The sequence below is a fragment of the Aedes aegypti genome, chromosome 1, assembly GCF_002204515.2.
Source record: "Aedes aegypti strain LVP_AGWG chromosome 1, AaegL5.0 Primary Assembly, whole genome shotgun sequence".
Classification (NCBI taxonomy): Eukaryota; Metazoa; Arthropoda; class Insecta; order Diptera; family Culicidae; genus Aedes; species Aedes aegypti.
This window is the reverse complement of record NC_035107.1, coordinates 262,686,186-262,692,348: the sequence shown is the minus strand read 5'-3', so window position 1 is coordinate 262,692,348 and position 6,163 is coordinate 262,686,186. Positions and strand designations below refer to the sequence as shown.

Genomic DNA, 6,163 nt, shown 5'->3' with positions numbered 1-6,163 from the left:
CTAATCAGTGTTTTTATTTTTGTTGATGACATTTCAACGGAGTGTGACTGATTGGAGTCATGTTAATGCGAACAATATGTTTTCCCCTGTTTTATCACGAATAACTAAATCTCCTCTGGCTCACAGCAGCTGCATTGTATTATCTATCGAAAGTAGATCCAGTCATTGGATACAACTGTCAAGTCACATCTTCGAATATATACTTGTTTTACTCTTGAGTCTAACTTCAAATTTACCTTAAATGAAACAAGAACTAATTTGGGATGATTTTTTTTATTATTTCTTTGTTAGTATCATTCTAATTCAATATATAGGTATTGAAAATCAATATTTGGATCCATTATAGTAACGTAATCCAATAACTATGTTATTAGTAAATTTTACACTAACTTAGGGTGCGGGCAGGGTAGACGCGAATTGCGAAGCGATAATTGCATGGAAAAGAATAACAATAACAAACCTTAGACTGCTTCAGCCATGGTAAGGGTTTTGAACATTGTATAAATCGTTTGATTCAATTGTTCAGTTACCCTTATTTGTGGAATCATTTTGGGTCAATTGGCTTGGTAAAGGATCTGTATCTTTATAAAGAAAAGAGATAGAATTTCTCTCGATATATCTGCAGATACTGTTCCAGAGATTTATCCAGGAATCCGTTCGAAGATACAACGATTTCTCCAGGGAATCCACCCCGAGCAGAAGCGAAGTTCTGACCATCAAATCGAGATATTGATTTGATTGACATAAAAGATAAAAGATCTGAAGATAATATCTAAATTTTATTCCTGGAACTTCTAAGCCATATCAAAATTTGATGTTTGTAGATCAAATGAATAGCTCGCTGATATTGGTTAGATCTTACAAAAGCTAAATATGATATGCTAATGATATTCTAGGAATAAATTTTAGATATTATTTTCAGATCTTTTATCTCTTATATCCATCAAGTTAATATCACTTTTAGATGTCCATATCAAAATTAGCTATTGCTGAGCTTTTTTCACCTGCTCGGGACTAGCGGTTTTGCCAGAAATTTTCCATAAAAACTTGTGTTCGCTACCATATTTTCTAGACCAGTTCCGATAGGGCTCCAAAAAAGGATTATTCCAGAAATTTTTGCAGGTATATTTCTACAGGATTTTTTTTTCTAGAGACTCCTCAAATGGAAAATCTCTACAAGGATTTTTGTAGGAATGTCTTCAAGGTTTTCTCCAGATTACACTACAATAACTTCTTTAAGAAACTACACGATATTTCCTAATTGATTTCTCCTGAAATTCCTAAGGTAGTACTCTTGAGATTCCTTTAGGAGTTATCCCTGTTATCGTTCCAGGAATTTTATCAAGAATCCTTCTGATTCCACCAGAAATTCATCTAGAGATTCTACAAGAATGAACTCCAATAGCGATTCCTCAAGAGCTTTCTTCAGGAATTCTCCCAGGGATACTCCCAGGAAATGAATTGTTCTGAGATGTATTCTTCCAATGATTTCATCAAAAATGATAAGAATTCTTCCAGAGTTTCCTCCAAGAGTGTTGTTTTTGAGATTCCTCCAGGAACTCTTTTTCTGATGAAGTTTCTTAAGAAATCCCTGGATAAGTACCTGGAGGAATCCTTTGAGCAATCCCTGGAAAAATCTATAGAAAAATCTAGAATACGTCTTTAAGAAGAGAGAAATTCTTACAGGACCCTATTGAAACATTCACGGGGAAATCTCTGGAGAAATTCCTGAAGAAATACCTCGAACATTTAATGTGTTTTTCGGCTATATTATTTTTCAAACGGCTTTTGTATAGAAAATACCTCGTAGACAAAAAGCATAGTTCAGTAAAATATACACTGCCCATGTTCGTAAGATCTACATTAAAAATTTCAGCATTCTGACGTTATTATTCAGCGTGTGATTGCAAATAATATGTTTGCATATCTAGAGGATCTGTAGGAATCCCAGGTGAGTCCTTGGAGGTATCTCAGGTAGAATTACTGTAGAGATTGTATTGTTGGAAACTCTATAGAAATCTCCAGAAGAGATTTTCCTGGACCCTGTAGAGATTTTTCTGGAGAAATCCCTGGAATCCTCCTCGAAGGAAACCATGGAGAAGTTTTCAGAGAAATCCCATATGATATATCTGGAGGAATCCATGAAGACATTCTCTAAAAGAAATTCATGTAGAGATTTTACTGGAGGAATCTTTTTGTAGAGATTTTCCTGATGTGATCCCTGGTAAAATTATTGGATAAATTTCATATGAAATTCCTGCAGGAATCCATGAGCGAAAGAATTTCAAGAGGAACTGTTGGAGGAACATCCGCAGGAATTTTGGAGGCTCAAAACCAATCCCTGGAGAAAATTTTCGGAATCTATGAAATATTGTCTGGAGAACTCCTTGAGGTAAGTCATGTAGCTATTTTCCTGGTGGTAACTCTTGGAGAAACCCTGTCAGAAATTCTTGAGGAATTCGTAAGTTGAAGAACACCCGGAGGAATTTCTAATGGAATCCCTGGTAGAACCCGTAGAGCGATCCCGGAAGAAGTCTCCGTAATTATTCCTGAACAAATTTCAAAAGAACTACTAAGGGATATCTTTGTATATATCCGTGGAGAAATCCTTGAAGGAATTTGGAAAGAATTTCCTGGAATAATCTTTGGAGAAGTCTATGAAAGATTTTCTAGAGGAATCTCTAAAGGAATACCAGGAGAAATCACTGAGGAGTAAAGTGTCTTTTTCCAGGCCATTTTACTTGTCCCGGAAAATCCCAGGATTTCTCAAATTTTCAATAAAACTAGTTAAATTTTTGAAATAGAAGAACAAATTAAACAATACAATGTTTTTTCAATGAAGATTAGGACAATGCCACTTTGCAAGACCATATGTTGATTATAACAAATCACTTTGCAACTAGCAAATAAAAATATGTGTTCCTTACTGGGTAAATACGTTTTTTTTTTCTCATTAGAGTAACTACTTGTATTCTCTTTTTCATGATGCTTTTCTATTTTATCAAATAAGGCTTGATAGTGGGGAAAAAGTCATTGGGTTTTATTAAAATTTATGGGTTTTCATCAAATTCTACTTACATTTCGAGATCCCGGGATTCCCGGGTTGTCAGAAATAATATGCCGGGAAACGAGAAATCTCGAAATTTGTCATAACCCGGGATATATTGTCCCGGGATGTCCCAGGATGGACACTCTACTGAGAAGATTAACCTGGTGAAATTCTGGAGTAATCCTGGAAGCATTCCTGAAATAGGTCATGGAGGAATTCTTGGAGAAATCTATGAAGGAATCATTGGAGACATTCCTGCAGAAACTTATTTCGAAATCTCTAAAGGAATCCCTGTAGATATTGTCCTTGGAACGATCCCTTGTCGAATCACTGGACGAACTCCTGGAGGAATTGCTGATGATATTCATATAGCGCTATCACAACTGGTCTCAAATGCGTAATGGCGAAAAAAAGTTCATCCTGGAGGGATCTCTGGTGGAAGCCCAGGTGCTGTAGGGATTTTGGTAGAGATTTTCTGGTAAAATCCTTAGATAAATTTTCAAAAATATACCAGGGAACAATCTCTGAAACGTTTTCTGGAGATATTTCGAGAGACAAGCATGGGAAAATTCACTCACTCACCCGAACGCTACCGATAAAATATCTGCAAAGTATCTGCTGCCACCGAATGACTGCCAGGGTGAGCGCAATTCCGACGAATCGTAAACGATTGAGATAAACCGAAAATGAAAAGATATACGGAGCGGAGAGAACACCTATCCTCTCTTAAATTGGAGACACGAAAGAACGCGTTCGCCATTCGATCACTGAAAGCTTCCTGCGAACTGTACAGATTTTGCGTTCACTGAAACATTTCGCCTTGTGTATTACCAGTCAGTGAACGCTCTTCAGCTCTCAAATACGAATACCACTCGTGCGGAATCGGAATGTAAAGAATCATTCGCTACAGCAATCGGATGCCTTCGGCACAAAGAGTCGGTAGTGAACCATTCTATTGACGTTTTTGTCTAACTTGTCGCGAACAAGAAGAAAGCGCATTGGAAATTGAAACACTCAGCTTGGTCGGAGAAACGGCAATCTCGCTCTTGACCGCTTGTGAATGTGAGCGAGAGAAATGCAATATTCGAGTGAATGTTTCCCATGCTTGTCGAGAGGTATTGTTGAAAGAATCTCTGAAGGATTTACTGAAGTCCTATTTGAACTGGTCGCATAATCTCGATTTCTGTCGAAAGTTATAAATGTGTTATTACTTATGGGTAGAGAATATGAATTAACTTATCGAATGATGCCGATTCCTTATATAATGATTTTTGGCTTATTTGGCTGTAACGGATATGATATTTGGCTATAGTAATTTTATATTTGCGAAGCTTTTTAAGCAAGACTAAGCTGGATGGCATAGGTTCAAATCCCACCGTTCGAGAATCTCTATGAAAGGGAAATGTTCTCGACATACCAGAGCATAGAATATCTACAAACGATATATACATTCAAAAATGGTTAATCAGCAGTTAATAAATGTGGAAGTTATCATAAGAACACTAAGCTGAGAGGCAGGCTCTGTACCGCTTGAGATATATCGCCAGAAACAAGAGAATAATTTCCACCAATTCTTAATCTGGACCAACTTGAGATACAAAGATTCTCATGAATCGGAAGTTGCCATCTTAAGTAAATCAAAAAACCAAATATAGTACTTTACCATTCAATTCCACTAGTGTTTGTATCCTTTGACAGATACGCGTATTTCGACCAGTAAGGCCGTCGTCAGTGTCGAGATTTCATCTTTCAATCAGCTAACGAAACACTTCTACATTTCAGAGACACGCCAAAATGTTCGAGGAGCTCTCCAAAGGTGAGCTCACGCTCTACTCGATTTTGATTTTCCTATTCCTGGAAAATCTGGTCAACCTGTATCTGATGCGCCGGCAGATCTTTGTGTATGAAACGAGCAAAGAAATTCCGGAGGAACTGCGCGATGTGATGAAAAAGGAGACCTTCGAGAAGGCCCGGCTTTACGGATTGGACAAGGCAAACTTTGAGGTTTTCAAGCTGCTGGTTTGCGATGTCGGAATTGCCACTATTGAATTGTACACCGGATTCGTGGCCCAGGTCTGGGCTCGAGCACTGGAAGTCTCCGCCAGGGTTGGACTGAATCCGGCGAACGAAATCCACGTTAGCATCGTGTTTCTAGTAATGATTAACATCATCGGGATTTTTAAGGATATGCCGTTCAAGATCTATGGGACTTTTGTTCTGGAGGAGAAGCACGGATTCAACAAGCAGACCCCGGGATTTTTCATCAAAGACCAGATCAAATCATTCCTGGTTGGACAGGTCTTGTCCATTCCCATTGTGGCCGCCATCGTGTACATCGTTCAAATCGGCGGAGATTACTTCTTCATTTGGCTGTGGGCTTTCGTGGGAGTTGTTTCCCTAATTCTGATCACGGTTTATCCGGTTTACATCGCACCCTTGTTCGATAAATTCCGTCCCCTGGAGGACGGGGAACTGAAAACCAGCATCGAGAAGCTCGCCGAATCCCTGCACTTCCCGCTCGGCAAACTGTTCGTTGTGGAAGGCTCGAAACGCTCGGCCCACAGCAATGCATACTTTACCGGGCTCTTTGGAGCCAAGCGGATTGTTCTGTTCGATACGCTTCTACTGAACAAAGGCCTGGCCGACGATTCGACGCTGGCGGATGATGAAAAAGGCAAAGGCTGCGAAAACAAGGAGGTTTTGGCGGTTCTGGCTCACGAGCTGGGACACTGGAAGTTGGGTCACGTTCGGAAGAATATCATTATTATGCAGGTTTGTATTGGTTTCTCGATATTATCATTGCCTCTATTAATCCATTCTAAGTATCATTCCAAATATTACATTCATTTCTGATATCTGGATATTCTGTGTTAGACAACATTATCATCCTAAATCTGTAACCTAAGTATATAAAACATCGTAGCAATATTACAAAGATTATTGTCCATAAATAAGGTACCGCGGGGTAAGTGGGTAAATGGGGTAAGTGAAAACAATTGATATATTTTACTGAATATGTGAATTAACGTTTTAAATTCATGCGTAAACCTTTGAGGCCATTCAGAACATTACGAGAGGTAAGAGATTTCTGAGATTTTTCAGCCATTTTCGCAT

General features: G+C 38.6%; 1 pseudogene; it reads left to right on the top strand.

Moving 5' to 3' along the window:
* The first annotated feature begins 4,836 nt into the window (after positions 1 to 4,836).
* Positions 4,837 to 5,917, top strand: LOC110674095 (annotated as a pseudogene).
* Positions 5,918 to 6,163: the final 246 nt, after the last annotated feature.